The sequence below is a fragment of the Gorilla gorilla genome, chromosome 17 (genome assembly GCF_029281585.2).
Source record: "Gorilla gorilla gorilla isolate KB3781 chromosome 17, NHGRI_mGorGor1-v2.1_pri, whole genome shotgun sequence".
Taxonomy (NCBI): domain Eukaryota; kingdom Metazoa; phylum Chordata; class Mammalia; order Primates; family Hominidae; genus Gorilla; species Gorilla gorilla.
The window spans coordinates 40919194-40937284 of NC_073241.2; the positions used below are offsets into that span (position 1 = coordinate 40919194).

At 41.2% G+C, this 18091-nt stretch overlaps 1 long non-coding RNA gene across 1 annotated transcript; it reads left to right on the forward strand.

Annotated features, from left to right (window-relative positions):
- The first annotated feature begins 91 nt into the window (after positions 1-91).
- On the forward strand, positions 92-17439 carry LOC129528370 (uncharacterized). Its single transcript, XR_008673638.2, has 3 exons — positions 92-469; positions 12446-12536; positions 15410-17439. It is a non-coding gene; the product is annotated as an uncharacterized lncRNA (long non-coding RNA).
- Positions 17440-18091: the final 652 nt, after the last annotated feature.

The window sequence follows — 18091 nt, forward strand, 5'->3', positions numbered from 1 at the left end:
CGCCCACTCCCCGCCCCTCCCAACGCCACGCCCCCTTCGCGCCACCCGGTTTCGCCCCTCCTTCGTGCCACGCCTCCACCGCAGGCTCCCGCCCGCCCGCCGGCCCGCAGGCCACGCCCCCAGGCGCACCCACCCCAGCTGCTCAGCGCGATTTCCCTTCGCGCTTCTCCGCACCGGCATCCCCAGTACTTCAGGTTCCGACAGACCCTCCTGTCAGGCCCATTCTCCGGGCCCCCTCAGTTGCAGTGTTAAGATCAACAGTGTTAAGATTAAAGCCTTGTGATGTGCTAGCCACTACGCTGAGGATATGCCGTGTACTAAAATTCCTCAGGACTCCTCACAGCTGCCCTGTAAGGAAGCGGCCATGGCCGGGTTCTAGCGATGCGAGGCCGAGGCTCGGGGCGCTGAGTAGCCTAGCGCGTCGCCGAGGAGAGCTGGCACGTGAACCCCTTGTCGTTTGCCGTCAGAGGTAGGATTTATATAAAATGCGCGTTTCCTAGGTCTACCTCAGACCTACTGAATAAGGATCTCCGAGGGTAGAGCTTTCGAACTTCGTTCACCAATTCGATAAAACTTGCCAGGCTCCTTGTGAGTGGCTGGCGCTGAGCTCTGCATCGGAGCTCTGCATCGGGAGTCGAGAAGAGGGGGCGCCGTGGATCCGGGCGCGGAGGTCGCGCAGCCTAGGTAGAAGGTGCGCGGTTAGCACGTAGGTTAAAAACATTGAGAATGACACTCAGTTCTTTCCCACAACTCTGGGTTGCTTTTTTTTTTTTTTTCTTTTGAGACAAGGTCTCACCCTGTCCCCAGGCTGGAGGACAGTGACAACATCAGGCTCGCTGCAGCCTCCACCTCCTAGGCTCAAGCAATCCTCCCGCCTCAGCCTGGGGCTGCGGGCGCGCACCACCACGCCCGGCTAATATTTTATTTTTTTGTAGATATGGAGGTCTTGCTATGTTGCCCAAGCTGGTTTCAAATTTCGGGGCTCAAGCGATCCTCCCACCGCGGTCTCCTAAATCGTTGGGATGACAGGTGTGAACCATAGTGCCCGGCCAGAATTTGCTTTTTAAAGAAGATTCCAGGGTGATTAAGTTAGAGCCCGCTAGACCAGACCGTCCGCGGGGCACCTTCCCTTGGAAATGATGACCTAGTGTCAAACCTTTATGCTGGTAAATCGTAAATGCCTACCACCCACCTTTGTTGATTGGAAGGAAACAGAATGAAAACAGCTGATTGGCTGGGGGTGGATTGCATTACTGATGTTAGCCCACTTTTGTACAATAAATACAGGTTTTAAAAATCATCCTTGAAAATTATCCTAGAGAAATAATTAAGGGTATACCCAAATTTAAGTATAAGAATCTTATTCTTGGCATTATATACTAGTTAAGTGAATTAGGAAACTTCGGATCAATGCACTAATTCAGCCATTAAAAAGTGATACCGCAGATCAGAGGTTCTCAAACTTTTTGGTCTCGGAATCCCTTTACACTCCTGAAAATTAAGGAGCATGCCAAAGAGGTTTTGTGTATGTGTGCTACATCTGTTAATACTTTCAAAATTAAAACAATTTTTTACAATTCATTATTTCATTTAAGAATAACAAACCCATTATATGATAACAAATATTTAATGAAAAATAAGTATATATTTTAAAACAGTAGGAAGAACAGCGTGGTTTTAGATTTTTGCTATTGCCTTTAATATCAAACTTAATAGAAAGCCACTGTTTTTATATCTGCTTCTGTATTCAAACTGTTGCAGTATCATGTATTATGTAGTTTCTGCTTGTGAGAGAATGAGGGTGAAAAGTCAAATAATGCCTTAGAATTAAAATTAAAATAATTTTGAGCTCACAACCTCCTGAAAATGTCTTGGGATCCCTCCCTAGCAGCCCCAGATCACACTATGACAATTAGTGTTGCAGATGAATATTGCGACTAGAGATATTCATGATACATAAAAAATTTTAAAGTACTGCATAGTTTTTGAATAATTAATTTTGTTGTTGTTTGTTTGTTTTTGAGACAGAGTCTTGTACTGTCACCTGGGCGGGAGTGCAACGCTGCCATCTCGGCTCACTACAACCTCCGCCTCCCAAGTTCATGAGATTCTCCTGCCTCAGCCTCCCGAGTAGCTGAGATTACAGGTGCACACCACCACGCCCCGCTAATTTTTTGTATTTTTAGTAGAGATGGGGTTTCACTATGTCGGCCAGGCTGGTCTTGAACTTCTGACCTGGTGATCTGCCCACCTCGGCCTCCCAAAGTGCTGGGATTACAGGTGCAAGCCACGGTGGCCGGACTAGAGTTATTTTTAAAGTGCTGGAAAGATAATGATGGTATTAGTGGTTATCTCAGTGAGATGGAGTGTTGTCTGTTGTTAATGATGTTTTTTTCTTTTTGCTTGTCTGCATTTTCTGATGTCTTTGCTTGTATTAATTTGATAATAAGAAAAGTAACACAGTTATTTTTCATTTAAATTAAAGATCCTCTTTGACAGGACCTGCAAGGTCAAATGGTAGTTGAGCCCTCAGGTGAATATCTAGTGGTTCCAAATCTCAAATGGTTGGCCATTTGGGAATCTGGGAGCCACCGGGGTCACTGCAGTGGCTATTTTATTTCACCAGAAGACTTTCTGATCATTGCAAGTGAGAGAGTCTGACAACAATGTGATAGAGCTTCTTAGTAGGGTTCAATGAAAAGGTCAAAGGATTCACTCCCAATCCTCAGTCGGATACAGATATGTCAGTGGGTGGAGTCTCTCAGCCAGCCACAGCTGCTCTACCAAATTACCTCATGTTTAGTGGCTTAAAGCAACACAAATTTGACAGGGCGAAGTGGCTCACACCTGTAATCCCAGCACTTTGGGAAGCCAAGTTGGGAGGATGCCTTGAGCCCAGGAGTTCAAAACTAGCCAGGGCAACATGGCACAACTCCAACTCTACTAAAAAAAAAATTAAAAGTTAGCCAGGTGTGGTGGCATACACCAGTGGTCCCAGCTACTTGGGAGGCTGAGGTGGGAGGATCACTTGATCCTGGGAGGTTGAGGCTGCAGTGGGCTGTGATCACACCATTGCACTCCAACTTGAGCATGGGAGTGAGACCCTGTCTCAAAAAATAAATAAATAAATAAATAAATAAATAAATAAATAAATAAATAAATTTATTACTTTACAGTTCTGGAGGTGAGGAATTCTAAAATCAGGGTGTCAGCAGGGCTATGTTCCTTCTGTAAGCTCTAGGAGAGAACCCATTGTCTTGCCTTTCTAGCTTCTAGAGGCCACCTGGAGTCCTTGGTTTGTGGTCCTCCCTCCATTTCAAGTCCAGCAGCTTTAGCATCTTCAAATCAATACCTCCCTCCTCTTTTTCTCACTGTTTGTCTCAACTCTTTGAACACAGTCACACTCCCTCTACGACTCTGACCTTCCCACCCCTCTTTACAATGCCTTGGGATTACGTCCAGCCCACCTGGATAATCCAGGATAATCTCCCTATCTCAAGATGCTTGGCTTAAACACATTTCCAAAGGCCGTTTTGCCATATAAGACAACATATTCACAGGTTAGGATACAGAAGTCTTTAGAGGTTGGTGGGACGCATTATTCTGCCTGCCATGGGGTTATAACAAGGACAATTGTAGTTTGTGAACTTCTGATCTAGAACTCACTTCTCAGGGCTGGTGGATTATACCCTTTCAATTCTAGGCCTTCCTTTGCCCCAGCTAATCCACCCCAGAGAACAAGGAATGAAAAGAGGTTGAAGGACAGGTTAAGTGCTGCCATTGGTCTGTATTCCCCACTTCTAAGCTCCACATTGCTGGTTCTATATGGCGGGAGGGCAGGCCCCAGCCCTAACCTGCATGAGTCAGGGTTAGGAGTCTAGGAAGGGACGCTTTCCAGCATGAGGCTCTGCAGCCCAGCAGAGGCAGGAAAATCACTGTCTCCCCTGAGTGATCAGCTGACTGTGGCAGGCTGGGATTCTGGTTTAGAATCCATATGCCCATTCTTATCTCTTTCCACTTGAGTGAGTCAACTGAGTTAGTTGATTTGGATTTACAGATTTGGAATAAAGTGAGCTACACTTTCTCAGCCGGTGAGCCTGCTCTTGCGGGAGGGAAGATGTGCTGGGGGTGGAAGGCTATATGAGGAGAAGCCTCCTCCTCTCCTCTGCTCTCCTCCCTCCTCCCTCCCTGCCTTGTTAGGGGAATTACTGCAAAGGGGTCAAAAGAATGAGGAAAGAAAAGGAATTACTTCCAAAGACCTCTCACTCTTCCTGTTTTAAACAAGAAGAAATACAGGAATTATCACAGAGGTTTTGGTTTGTTTTGTTTTGAATTGTGAAATCCCTGTACTTCTCTCTACAATTAAGGAGTTGTTAATCCACCAGGCAAAGGTAAGGTGCAGGGGCTTGGGGGCTGTAGGATTCTCAGGTAGATCCTGGGAAAAGAAGCATGCAGGCCCCTCCATACTGCTCTTTCAGCAAAAGATATTTGCAAACGGTTATCAAGAGCTATTGAGATATTTATAAATGTTCTTAAAAACCTCTAAGGCTTTACAAAATCCAATATTTATATCTGGCTCATTGTTGCCTACCAAATTTGGTCCAAACTCTATAGCTTATATATTTAAAATATTTAGTAATTTTCATTTTAGCTCCCCTCCACCCCCCACCCCCCTCCCCCCGCCATTACAGAAGCAATATATGCTTGGCTGGGGAAAATCCAAAAACCATGGAACTTCATAATGAGAACCCCATGCCATCACATCCCCTAGATATTACTCCTAGCAAGAGTTTCAGGTATATCCCTGCTTTCTTTTTTTAGTTACATATCTTAAGATGTATTTGCAAAAAGAAATTATCTTAAGCACACTGCACTGAAATTTGTTTTTTCCACTCCATACCTTGGAGATATTGTGGGTTCAGTTCCAGACCACTGCAATAAAGCAAATATTGCAATAAAGTGAGTCACATGAATTTTTCTGTGTCCCGGTGCATATAAAAGTTATGTTTACACAAGAATGTATTAAGTGTACAATAGCATTATGTTAAAAATGTACATACCTTAGTTAAAATATACTTTATTGCTAAAAAAAATGCTAAAGATCATCTGAGCCTTCAGAGGATTGTAATTTTTTTGCTGGTGAAGGGTCTTGCTTGGATCTTGAAGGCTGCTGACTGATCCAGGTGGTGGTTGCTGAAGGTTGGGGTGGCCGTGGCAATTTCTTAAAATAAAACAACAATGGAGTTTACTATATTGAACAATTCTTCCTTTCGTGAAAGATTTCTCTGTAGCATGCAATGCTATCCTATAGCATTTTACTCAAAAATAACTTCTTCCAAAACGTTGAGAGCCAATCCTCTCAAACCCTGCTGCTGTTTTATTAACTAAGTTTATCTGGTATTCTAAATCATTTGTTGTCATTTCAATAATGTTCTAAGTATCTTCACCAGGAGTAGATTCCATTTCAAGAAACTGCTTTCTTTGCTCATCCATAAGAAGCAACTTGTTATCCATTTAAGTTTGGTCATGAGATTGCAGGCTCCATTTTTTCAGGTTTCACTTATCATTCTTGTCCTTTTGCTATTTCTACCACATCTGTACTGAAGTCTTGAGCCTCTCACAGTCATCCATGAGTGTTGTACTCAACTTCTTCCAAACTCCTGTAAATGTTGATATTTTAATCTCCTCCCATGAGTCACGAATGTTTTTAATGGCATCTGGATTGTTGAATCCTTTCTAGGTTTTCATTTTACTTTGTCCAGACCCATCAGAGGAATCACTATGCATGGCAGTGATAACCTTACTAAATGTGTTTCTGAAATAATGACTTGAAAGTTAAAATGACTCCTTGATCCATGGGCTTCAGAATAAATAGCATATTAGCAAGCATGAAAACATTAATTTCCTTGTACATCTCCACCAGAACTCTTGTATGACTGGGTGCATTGTCAATACTCAGTAATATTTTGAAAGTACTCTTTTTTTTAGCAGTAGGCCTCAACAATGGGCTTAAAATATTCAGTAAACTATGCTATAAGCAAATGTGTGCTGTCATCCAGGCTTTGTTGTTGTTCCATTGTTAGCGCACAGCAGACTAGATTTAGTCTAATTATTTTATTATTATTATTTTAATTTTTTTAGAGATAGGTTCTCTCTCTGTCACCCAGGCTAGAGTGCAGTGGTACACAATCTTGGTTCACTGCAGCCTCCAATTCCTGGTCTCAGGCAATCCTCCCTCCTCTACATCCTGAGTAGCTTGGACTACAGGAACATGCCACCATGCCTGGTTAATTTTTAAATTTTTTTCAGAGATATGGTCCTGCTATATTGCTCAGACTGGTCTTGAACTCCTGGCCTCAGGTGATCCTCCTACTTTGGCCTCCCAAAGTGTTAGGATTACAGGTGTGAGCCACTATGCCTAGCCTAAATTTAGCATAATTCTTAAGGACCCTAGAATTTCTGGAATGGTCAGTGAGCATTGGCTTCAACTTAAAGTCACCAGCTGCAATTCCCTAGTAAGAGAGTCAGCCTGTCCTTTGACATTCGAAGCCAGGCATTGACTTCTATTCCTAGCTACTCCTAGATGGCATCTTTTTCCAATAGAAGACTGTTTTGTCTACATTGAAAATCTGTTGTTTAGAGTAGCAGCCTTCATCAATGATCTTAGCTAGGTCTTCTGAATAACTTGCTGCAGCTTCTGCATCAGCACTTGCTGTTTCACCTTGCACTTTTATGTTATGGAGACAGCTTCTTTCCTTAAACCTAATGAAGCAACCTCTGCCAGCATCAAACTTTTCTTCTGTAGCTTCCTCACCTCTCTCAGCCTTCATAGAATTAAAGAGAGTTAGGGCTTTGCTCTGGATTAGGCTTTGACTTAAGGGAATGCTGTGGCTGGTTTAATCTTCTATCCAGACCACTCAAACTTTTTTGATATTATCAATAAGGCTACTTTGCTTTCTTATTGTTTGTGTCTTTATGGGAGTAGCACTTTTAATGTTCTTCAAGAACTTTTCCTTTGCACTCACAGCTGGGCTGTTTGTTGCAAGAGGCCAAGTTTTCAGACTATCTCAGCTTACAATATTTCTCACTAAGCTTAATCATTTCTAGCTTTTGATTTAAAGTGAGATACTTGCAATTCTTCCTTTTACTTTAACACTTATAGGCCTTTGTAGGGTTATTAACAGATGTAATTTCAATATTGTTGTGTCTCAGGAAATAGCAAGCCCTGAGGAGAGGGAGAGAGATGGGGAATGCCAGTCAGTGAAGCAATCAAACACACAATATTCATTAATCAAGTTCACCATCTTATATGAGTGTGTTCATGGCACCCCAAAACAATTACAGCATCAAAGATCACTGATCATAGGTCATCTTTACAGATAAATAATACTGAAAAATTTGAAATATTGTAGGAATTACCAAAATATGACCTAGAGACACAAAGTGAGCACATGCTGTTGGAAAAATGGCACTGATGGACTTCTTGACACAGGGTTACCACAAACCTTCAATTTATAACAAACATAATATCTGCAAAGTACAATAAAGCAAAGCTCAGTAAAACAAGGTATGCCTGTAGATATGTAAGACATCTTTCCATACCAGTCTAGGTAGTTCTGCATCATTCTTTTGGATGTTACACAATTCCACTCCATTGGCCAAGCTGGTCTATTTTCACACTTCACACTTTTCCACTCTTATATTTCTTCACATTTTTCTTTTTGCTTGGGACAAGATTCTTACTTTTTTCTGGCAACACAAATTCTACTCACTCTTTAAACCCAATTCAAAGATCAAATATCATCTTCCATGAGCCGACACAGTGCCTGGCACATAGCAAGTGCTCAATCCATGGTTATTGAATGAATCAATTAAATGAGGGCCCTCCCAGCTGAAGTCTCCAACAGCCTCTGAGCTCCTAAGCATGTATTTGCACTGGCCTTTCACTACTATTGTATATATGTTTTGTTTTTTCAGCTAATTTGAGATGCTTCCTCAGAGCAGGAATTGTGTCATTCACGTGTCATGTCACTGTGCACAGGGGTTGCTGAGGTACTTAGAGGATCCACAGAGACTAGGACTTGTGGTCTTCCCTGTATTAGCCAAGATGACAGCAGTAGTCAAGAGGTGGAGGTAAAAGAATTCATGAAAAGAGAAGACTACATAGGCAGAGTCAAGAGCTTAATAGGTACTTTAAAAGATCAGGAAAAACAGAAATCAGTGAAGCTGGAATAATTAGGAAGGCTTCCTCGAGACTTGTGCTTGATCTGAAGGGAAGGTTGAACTGGAAGGGGCAGAGGGGAAGGAGACAGTGGAGTGGAAGTGAAGGAGGGGTAATGATGGAAGGATGTTTGGCTAGGAGGAGACCTGAGTTCCCTGCAGCAGGCCACCAGGGCAACCACAGTCCATGATGGCAGAGCCACATTACTGTGCACAAGTGGGATCATCCAAGTGCCCAATAGACTTAATGCTCATTGTGTGTGCATGATAAAGTTTACATATCATAAAATTTACCATTCTAACCATTTAAAAGTATACAACTCAGTAGCAATTTGGTGGTTCAATTTAATACAGCCACAGTGTTAAGCAACCATCATCACTATCATATTCCAGGACATGTTTATCACCCCAAAAGGAAACTCAGTACCCGTTGAACAGCACTCCCCATTCATTCCTCCTCCCCCATCCCTTGGCAACCACTAATCTGCTCTCTGTCTCTAGGGATTTGCCTATTCTGGACATTTCATGTAAATGGAATCATATAATATGTGGCTTTTTGTGTCTGGCTTCTTCACTTAGCACAATGTTTTCAAGATTCCTCCGTGTTGTAGCATTTATCAAAATTTCATGCCTTTTAATAGCTGAATAATATTCCAATATTTATATATACTACATTTTGTTTATCCACTCATCAGTTCATGGAGATTTGAGTTGTTTCTGCCTTTTGGCAGTTGTGAATAGTAGTGTGCTGTGAATGCTCATTTACACAAGTTTTTGTTTGAACACGTATTTGGTTTTTTTTTTTTTTTAACAGATCAAAGTGTATGTATTTATCATGTACAACAAGATGTTTTGAAGTATATATACATTGTGGAGTAGTTAAATATAGCTAATTAGTGAATGCATTAACTACCTCACACAGCTATCATTTTTGTGGTGAGAATACTTAACATCCACCATCTTTGCATTTTTCAAGAATACAATGTATTATCATTAACTATAGTCACACTGGATTTCTTGCCCTTATTCCTCCTACCTAACTGTAATTATATATCCTTTGACCAACATCTTTGACCATGATTCTAGTTCTCTACTTTTTACTATTATTATTTTTTTTTTGAGACAGAGCCTTGGTCTGTCACCCAGGCTGGAGTGCAATGGCATGATCTGGGCTCACTGCAATCTCTGCCTCCCAGGTTCAAGTGATTCTCCTGCCTCAGCCTTCCGAGTAGCTGGGACTACAGGCACATGCCACCAGGCCTGGCTAATTTTTGTATTTTTAGTAGAGATGGGGTTTCACCGTGTTGGCCAGGCTGGTCTGGAATTCCTGACCTCAGGTAATCTGCCTGCCTCAGCCTCCCAAAGTGCTGGGATTTACAGGCATGAGCCACTGCCCCCGACAACTTTAGTCTCTACTTTATGAAACAAACTTTTTAGATTCCACATATGAAAAGATCATATGGGATTTGTCTTCTGGACCTGGTTTATTTCACTTAACATAATGTCGTCCAGGTTCCTCCAAGTTGTTGCAAATGACAGGATTTAATTCTTTTTTATGTCTGAATAGTATTCCATGGTGTATATATGTCACATTTTCTTTCTTTCTTTTCTTTTCTTTCTTTCTTTTTTTTTTTAATTGAGACAGGGTCTCACTCTGTCATCCAGACTGGAGTGCAGTGACACAGTCATAGCTCACAGTGGCCTTGAATTCCTAGGTTCAAGTGATTCGCCTGCCTCAACCTCCTGAGTAGCTGGGACTACAGGTGCATGCCACCATGCGCAGCTAATTTTTGAAAATTTTTTGTAAAGACAGGGTCTCTAAATGTTTCCTGGGCTGGTCTAAAACTCCTGGGCTCATGCAATCCTCCCATCTAGGCCTTCCAAAGTACTGGGATTGCAGCATGAACCACTGCACCAAGCCTCATTTTTATTTTTATTTTTATTTTTTTAGAGAGAGGGTCCCGCCCAGGCTGGAGTGTAGTGGCTATTCACAGGCATGATCATGGCTCACTGTAACCTCAAATTCCACACTAACAGGAGTGAGGCAATATCTCATTGTGGTTTTGTTTTGCATTTCTTGAACACCTATTTTTAGTTTCTTTGGGTATATACCTAGGAGTAGGATTCCTGAGTCACATGGTAATTCTACGTTCAGCTTTTTGAGGAACTGCCAAACTGCTTTCCACAGCAGCTGCACCATTTTCCCATTCCCACTGGCATCGTATGTAGGCTCCTCTCTGCATCCTTGCCAACAATTCTTATTTTTCTGTTTTTTTGTATTGTAGCCATCCTTGTGGGTGGATGTTTGTATCCTGCCTTATTCCATGAATGATTGGAGAGGCTTACAAAAACACATACAATATAGAAAAGGCCAAGCAAGAAGGGAGCATAAGGTTAAGATTCTCTTAATAAGATCTTAATAAGATTGAGGCACAGAGTGACTCATCCAGATGAGTGTAACATATTGGTTCTAAGTATCCTAGCAGTAAAGGCAAAGATAGAAAGCACAACATATTATAATATGCACAGTATTTGTAGGATAAAACTAGAAGTATTACTTTTCTTAATACTGATGTTTGAGAGAAATTTATCCCATGGGTTCCCATGAAAAAGTGCATTGAATGATTCAACAAAAGTATATATTTGATCAATAAGTTGAAGATCTATTATATGCCAAGCACTATGTGTCAGGCACTATCTATTGCTAGCGTGTAATTCTGGACAAGTAACCTAAGCATCTCCATGCCTCAGTGTCCTCATTTGTAAAATGGAGATAATAATAGTATCTACTTGTTATGATTGTTTTGAGGATTAAATAACATAATGTCAAGTGTCTGGCACAGAGTAGGCTCTCAAGAAATGTCAGCTGCTGCCATGGTAATGATGATATTGGTCATGATGATAAAGAAGATGCTACCCGAACTTTGGAGCTTACATTTCAGTGTGTATTGGGGGAGGAGGGAGACAGGTAATAAACAGATAGACAACTAAGCCTATAATTACAAAATAGGATGAGCTCTTTGAAGGAAGTCAACAGCATGCCAAGAGAGAGAATAACAGGGAGAGCCTCACTTAGATAGAGTGATAGGGAAGCTATCTGTGTGGAGACGACATGGAAGCAAGAGCCAGGGAGAGTTCCAGGCAGAGGGAACAGCACAGATTAAGTCTCTAAGATGAGAAAGAAGAAATGAGGTTAAAAAGGTAGACAGGAGGCACCAGATCGTGCAGACTCTGGAAGCCCTGGGAAGGATTCTAAGTGCAACGTGAAGCTGCCGAAGGTTTTAAAGCAGGAAGTGGCATGTGTACATTTATGTTCTTAAAAGATTGACCCTGCCTATGATGTGGAAACTAGATTTGAAGTAGGTGAGGGTGGAGCAAGGAGACCAGTGAGGCTGTTGAGACAAGGCTGGTTTCAGCTGGAGTTATGGCTGTGAAGATGGACAGATATGATGTATATTTTGGAATGGAAGTGAGACTAGGTAACAGACCAGAACCAGGAGGGTGTAAAGGAGAGAAAGAGGAAGGATTGAGCATGACTCCTAGGTTTCTGGGTTGATTGTTGGTGGTGCCATTGAGTGAATTGGGGAAGAAGGGGAAAAAAGCAGGTTTCAGAGAGGAAATCAAGAGACTGGGTCATGGCAAGTTTGAGATGTTCATTAGGCGTCCACATGGAAGTGTCAATTAGGTTGCCACTTATGGGGTTTGACACTCGGAGAGATTTGGGCTGGTGACTTAAATTTAGGGATGCCTACAATATCAGTGACACTGAAAGCCCTGGAAATGGGTGAGCTCCCCAAGTGAAAGAGTTATATAAAGAAAGAAGACAAGACAACTAAGCCTTGAGGAAGTCTCATGTGTAAAGATTTGGAAGTGGTCAGAGAAGTAGGAGGAAAACCAACTCTTGGTCCCCTACATGGTGTACGATATACTATCCTTAGCACCATGCTTAAAATAGGAAAGCATTCCTGAATAGAGATAGGGTACAATACAGAGACATTTAGCTTTTCTATGAGGCACCAAAACAATGTGGCTCAATTTACTTAATTCTGTGCACTTGAGTTGTCCCCTTTCTAAAGGTCAGTTTCTCAGCTCATTGCAAGTTAATTATTTTTTTTGAAGCCCAGTTCTACATGGGGGAAAAAATGAAAAAGGCAATGGAATGAATATAAGCTGGTGCAAAGCAATGGAGACAGCTGCTTGGATTCACCTTTTGCTTTTGTCACAGGTGTTATGTGGTGGCCCTCATTCTCCATGCATGGAGCAGACTCTAGGATCTGCAGTTACTGTATAATGAGCCCTTCTGAGTATTTTGCTTGGTAAGTGCACACATGTCATGTCCCTGATTACAGCAATGTGATGTTGGACATTTTATCACCAAGAAAAGTGGGCGCGATTGTCTGGCTCCAATCCAAATGCTGGCGTTTGCCAACTAACAATAGTTTCAACTGAAATTCATTTAACAGGGAAGAGAAGGAATGGCTTTGATGAGATTCCAAGTACAGCACAAACATCAGGCTGACCTGCAGGTTGGGCAAGGCAGGGTCAGAAGCAGCAGCGGAGCCTTGCTGGGACTCCCACTATCATCTAAACAACAACATAGCAGCAGGACCTTTCACAGAGAGTTCCCAACCATGTGAGAACCGTAAGAGCCTGTAGGGTCACACAGTCCTACCTCCTCATGGGGCAGCTGAGGAAAGGGAAGCCAGGGAAGCTGGGGGTTGCCCAGGGATGTGGGGGTATTTTGTAGTCAAAACTCTAAGACAGCAGTGGGGGTCAGGCCCCGAGTGTTGACACATTCATGGAGCAACAGCCACGTGTCCAGCACAAGGCTAGGCACTAAAGATATGTCAAACTTAAATAATGAGATTTAGAAAACATTAGTAAGTATATAGTTTATTTGAGTACAAAGCTTGAGAACAGCCATCCAGGGAAACAGACTCCAAATGAATGGGATCAGCATTCCAAAGTGGAGAAGTTAAAGTTTCACTTATGTAGGCAGAGACAAAGAAGTTTCAGCTGGATTATGACATTTTCCATATGAGGCTAGTGCATACATCATAGCTATTTGATTGATTACAGATTGCTACACTGCAAGGAAGATTACTTTATTATTTCATGAGGAGGGATTATGGTCTGAGGGGGGTCTTATCTCTGGCGACATTTGGTCTTCATAATTATTTACAGGAAAAAAGGGCGGAAGTTGCAGCTGCATGCCACATGACTCAGGCCACATGGCCACATTCCTCTCAAGGCTCAGAATAATCTAAAGTTCCAACGGCTTTAAGTTTGAATTATTAATTGCACAGATACAAAGAGGAGCAAGACCAAGAAGAGAGAGAGCTGTAAAGAAATAGCCATAAACAAATAACAAATGAAAGAATGTGACCAAGTTTTCCAACAAAGGTGTGAACACAGTGCTATGGGAACCAAGAGGCCAGCTGGCTCTAACTTTGTTTTTAAATCTAAATCAGAGGCAGACTGATAATTGCCATTTTTTACTACAAATTGAGGATACCGTGTTATAATCAGTGCTTCGGGCTGAGACGGAATGATAGTTAATGCTCCCAAACCTGTAGTGGCCTTGTTTTCTTTATATCTCTAAGCCTGAGTCACTGTATAGACCAGAATAAAAACGTGGTGATATTATACCCCATACTGGGAACCTGACAATTCGTGGATAATAGAGCCTGGTGCCTGGCACAAAATAGGTGCTCAAGTATTTTAATTAATATCTCTACAAATAGATTCATTAACACTGCTCAGGCTTGGAAAATAATTTAAGCTCATAAAAAGAAAACATTGGTAATAGAACTGGTGATAAAGAAATTCGTAGCATTTCAACTTAAGTTTGATATAAATACTGTCTGCCCAAGTGGCATGCAGTCCTCTTTCTTTACCTTTCAAAATCATCTCAGAAAATTTCCTTGTGCATATGTCTCATATTCCAGTTACTATTGCTACATAACAAATTACCCCAAAACTCAGTGGGCTACAACAACAACAACAATCATTTTCATTCTCTCATGGGTTTTGTGGGTCAGGAATTCAGGAAGGGCTTGACTGGGTGGGTTTCTTCTCAGCATCTCTCATGCAGGTGCTGGTGGACAGAGGCTGGAGCTGGAAGGGGGAGGGCAGGTGTGCAGTTGCAGCAGCTGGGGATAGGCTGGGCATTGTTCTTGCTTCATGTAGTCTTGGGTCCTCTCAGGTGGTGGCTTGAATCATCTCCTTGGGCTTCCTCCCAATATGGTGGCTTCAGGGCGGTTTTTCTGCTTATATGGCAGCTCAGGACTCATGGATGTCCCAGAAGAACCAGTTAGGAGCTTTTTTTTTTTTTTTTTTTTTTTTAAGATGGAGTCTCACTCTATCGCCCAGGCTGGAGTGCAGTGGCACGATCTTGGCTCACTGCAACCTCTGCTTCCTGGGTTCAAGCCATTCTCCTGTCTCAGCCCCCCAAGTACCTGGGATTACAGGAATGCATCACCACGACCGGCTAATTTTTGTATTTTTAGCAGAGATGAGGTTTCACCATGTTGCCCAGCTGGTCTTGAACCCCTGACCTCAGGCGATCTGCCCCCTTCGGCCTCCCAAAGTGCTGGGATTACAGGTGTGAACCACTGTGCCCAGCCTGAGCTGTATTACCTTTTATGACCTAACATTGGAAGTCATATAGTACCATTTCTGTTGTCCCAACCTCACCCAGATGAAAGGAGTGTCATTGTGAGAAGAGTATGTGGAATGGAATTTATTGTCATGGCCAACTTTGGAAAATAAAATCTATCACATCCCACAAAACCCGAAATTCTTGTAATGGTTCCTTTTTATTTGTTTTTGTTTTCATTAGCTCAGCTCAGAGATAACTTAAAACTTGCCTTTGCAGTTGCCTGCTCTGGGTCTGGTCTGCCAGATAAGATGGCAATAATGAATCAGTGTGTCTCAAAAACTATTTTGTAGAACAGTTTCAAGAGACCTGATTAGATGTGGCTTGAAAAAAGTTAGAAAAAAGAGGGATTGAATAGGTTTCTTTTTAATAGAACTTTTTAGAGCTCTTAATTTACTAATGAACCTTTTATTATAGATCATCTGTGGAGCACTTCCAGGACTAGAGTTCCAGCAACACTGGCCACTAATTATTTTTGGATGCTTTGCTGGATACAACTATAATCTAACAATAAGTTTCTTTATGTTTCAGGGTGGACAGTTTATGTGTCAGGTATGTGTATTTATAATTAAAATCAAATATTATTACATAGGCTTTGCACCTGGTGAGGTAACATTGAGAGTAGTTAATCTCTACACTGGAATCCATCTGGAAGACCACTCAATAACTCATGATTAGCCGGACCTGGTGGTGCAAGCCTGGAGTCCCAGTTACCCGGAGGCTGAGGTGGGAATATCGCTTGAGACCAGGAGTTTGAGGCTACAGTGAGCTGTGATTGTACCACTGCACTCCAGCCTGGGTGACAGTACAAGACCTCATCTCTTAAAAAAAACAAACAACTCAAAAAACCTCATCATTGAGCACCTATGATGTGCCAGCAACTGTACTCAGTGGTGGGGACTCGACGACAAACAAACCAGGGATGGGATCCTTGAGCAGTCACCATCTGACAAGTGACTGGGAAAGATGAATAATGCCCTTCACCAAGATTCTTCTCTGATCCACAAATTCAATTACCAATTTATTTGTTCACTGCTCTTAAACTTAAATATTTTTTAGTAGGTAATAAAGACATATTTAAACACTCTTGACTTTTAACAACTTCTTTGTAAGTACTGTAATAGTCTTCTTTTCCTTTAAAAAGAAAAAATACAAAAAGAAGGAAAAGGAAAATCTATTCAAAATAAAGTATTCCAGATATCTGACATTGCTGCATTGCTGTATCATTCATTAACATTCACAAAAAATAAAATGAGTACCTTTCATGTGTGTGCAGGCATTGTTCTAGGCAAAGAAGATTTAGCATTAAACTAAAACTTCTGTTCTCATGGAACCTACCTACTAGCAGATCCAAGTCATGGTAGTTTGTTCAAGAACCTTCAGCTCTTTTCTGCTTTGTTGTCAAAGGCTTCTAAAATTGGATCCCGTCCTCCTTAGTTCTTCCTGACCCCTGACAGGGATCCTGTGCTTCAGTCAGCCTCCAATCCCAACCACCACCACCAACAAAATCACAAGAAGACACCTAGGCTATTATTCTTAACCTGTTTCCCAGTTTCGATTTGTTAACCCCCTCTGGATTAGGCATTGTTGTCTTTGATCTTGACATGTGCCTCTATGTGGAGAGTGTATTTTTGCTCACCAAATTTTTACTCATTAAACTTTACTGGTGCTATGCTTGCTAACTTATTTCAGATAATTAGAGCTTTTGGATGCTTTCTCTAGGACAAACTGTTCCTTTCCCCGTCCTCAGCCTTCCATGCTGTTAATGTACAAAATCAGATGATTTAAACATAAATCATCTTGAACTCTAGAATGACGTGGTCCCCTTAGCGAAAAACTGGGATTCAACACTACTCCTCAGTGATGATGGTAAGGCTATGTGGGCAGTTGTTTAACCATTATCCCCAGGTGCCCTCACCCACAGCCAGCCTGCTCAAAGGACTATTTCCCATTGCAATAATAATGACAGAGCTAGGAGGGAGGCCATGACTAATAAAGACGTATAAGATGTTACTGCAAATTCTTTTTTCTATCCATATGAATTATAAACTAAAAAATATTGACAAATATCAGCAATTACATCGAAAGAAGAAGGTGGTTGTCAAAAATAAAAACCATTGTTATGTTTTATAAATGTTATTGAAGTCCACAGGAAATACATTAATTTGGTGGGTGTAAAATTGGAAGAATTTTGAAAAATGTATGCAGTGGTGTAACCACAAACACAATCATGATATTTCCATCCCTCCAGAGTTTCCTTATGTTCCTCCTCCCAATCTGTTTCCTGTCAACTAATTATCTGCTCTCTGTCACTGTAATATTGCCTGTTCTAGGAAATTAGATGAGTGGAATTTTCTATTATGTGGTCTTTTGAGTCTGACTTCTTTCACTAATTATACTGACTTTGAGATTTATCCATGTTGTTGCATGTATCAGTAATTCATTCATTTTCATTGCTAAGTGGTATTGTATGAATACAGTTTATTTATCCGTTCATCAGTTGATGGACGTTTGGGTTCATTCCAATTTTTAACTATTATAAATAAAGTTGCTATAAACAGTATGCAAGTCCTTATGTTAACATAAGTTTTCCTTTCTTCTGGGTAAATTTCCTGGAGTAGAAATGCTGGGTCATATGGTAAGTATATGTTTAATATTGTAAGAAACTGTCAATGAATTTCCAAAGTGACTGTACCATTTTACATTTTATCAGCAATATATGAACGTTCCAGTTGCTCCACACTCTCACTGATGGTTGGTATTTTCAGTCTTCTTAATTTTAACCATTCTAGTGGGTGTATAGTGGTATGTCATTATGATTTTAATTTGCATTTCCCTAATGACCAATGATGTTGAGCATCTTTTTATGTGCTTCTTTGCCATGTGTACATCTTTTTAGGTAAAGTATGTTCAAATTTTGGCCCATTTATTGGTTTTTGTAGTTACAATAATTTATGTATTCTGGAATCAAGTATTTTATCAGATACGTTTTATAAATATTTTCTCCCAGTATGTGGCTTATATTTTTTATTTTCTTAACAGTGTCTTTGAAGAACATAAGTTTTTAATTTTAACGAAGCCCAATCTGTTAATTTTTCTTTTACAGTTTGTGCTTTTTCTATCCTACTTAAGGAAACTTTGTCCAATTTAATGTCACTAAGATTTTCTCCTGTTTTCAGCAGGCGCAGTGGCTCATGCCTGCAATCCCAGCAC